This window comes from Carlito syrichta, unplaced genomic scaffold, assembly GCF_000164805.1.
Source record: "Carlito syrichta isolate Samal-C Ts95f unplaced genomic scaffold, Tarsius_syrichta-2.0.1 Scaffold118011, whole genome shotgun sequence".
Lineage (NCBI taxonomy): Eukaryota > Metazoa > Chordata > Mammalia > Primates > Tarsiidae > Carlito > Carlito syrichta.
The window spans coordinates 33,945-35,146 of NW_007062107.1; the positions used below are offsets into that span (position 1 = coordinate 33,945).

The window sequence follows — 1,202 nt, forward strand, 5'->3', positions numbered from 1 at the left end:
CCACTCACCTCAGCCTCCCAAAGGCACAGGATTATAGGCTGAGCCACCGAGCCTGGCTTCTCTTCTTATTAGTGTGTTTGAAGCACAAAATTTTTAATTTTGATGGCGTCCAGTTTATATTTTTTTTCCTTTTGTTGCTTGTGCTTTTGGTGTCTTATTTAAGAAACTATTACCTGCCAGGCGTGGCAGCTCATGCCTATAATCTCAGTACTTTGGGAGGCCAAGATGAGAGGATTGCCTGAGTCCATGAGTTCAAGACCAGCTTGGACAACTTGGTGAGACCTCATCTCTACAATAAATCAAGAAAAATTAGCCAGGCATGATGGTGCATGCCTGCAGTCCCAACTACTTGGAAGGGTGAGATGGAAGGATCGCCTGAGCCCAGCAGGTTGAGGCTGCGGTGGCCGTGAGCGTGCCACTGTGCTCCAACCTGAGCAACAGATGAGACTTTACTCAAAAAAAAAAAAAAGAAAGAAAGAAAGAAACTGTTGCCTAATCCAAGATAAAGATTTTCCACTGTGTTTCATTCTAAGAATTTCATGGTTTTAGCTTTTACATTTAGGTCTTTGATCCATTTTGAGTTATTTTGTCAAAGGTATTAGGTAGAGGTCAAAATTAATAATCTTGCATGTGGATATTTAGTTGTCCAAGCACCATTTGTTGAAGACACTGTTCTTTCCCGGTTGAATGTTCTTGATACCCTTGTCAAAAACCAACAGACACATAGGTTTATTTCTGGATTCTCAGTTCATTCCTTTGATCAGTATGTTGATCCTTTGCCACGACCACACTGTTTTGATTACCATAGCTTTGTAATAAGTTTTAAAATCAGGACGTGTAAGCCCTCTAGCTTTTTCTTTTTTAAAATTGCTTTGGCTTTTGTGATTTGACAGTCCTTTGTAATTCCATATGAACTTTAAGATCAGCCTGTTGGGGTTTCAATTTTTGACTGGGCCTGTCACCAAGGACCAGAAGGCTGACTTTTGTTTCTTCCACTATGGTTTTTCCTAGCACAGGGCTCTGTACCAAGCATGTGCTGAGTGGCTGAATGGACAACTATACAGTCATGTGCTGTATTTCTTTTTTTTTTTTTTGAGTTGCTACCACGCCCGGCTGATTTTTGATTTATTGTAGAGATGAGTTCTCACCAAGTTGCCCGGGTGGGTCTCGAACCCACGGGTTCAGGCAATCCACTCACCTCA

The 1,202-nt window shown here is 41.6% G+C and overlaps 2 protein-coding genes across 3 annotated transcripts in view; both read left to right on the forward strand.

Annotated features, from left to right (window-relative positions):
- The window catches only part of MRPS18B (mitochondrial ribosomal protein S18B), a 38,454-nt gene that overhangs the window by 12,533 nt on the left and 24,719 nt on the right, over positions 1–1,202 (forward strand). The gene's annotated exons all lie outside the window — the stretch shown is intronic.
- Positions 1–1,202, forward strand: part of ATAT1 (alpha tubulin acetyltransferase 1) — a 12,213-nt gene that overhangs the window by 4,785 nt on the left and 6,226 nt on the right.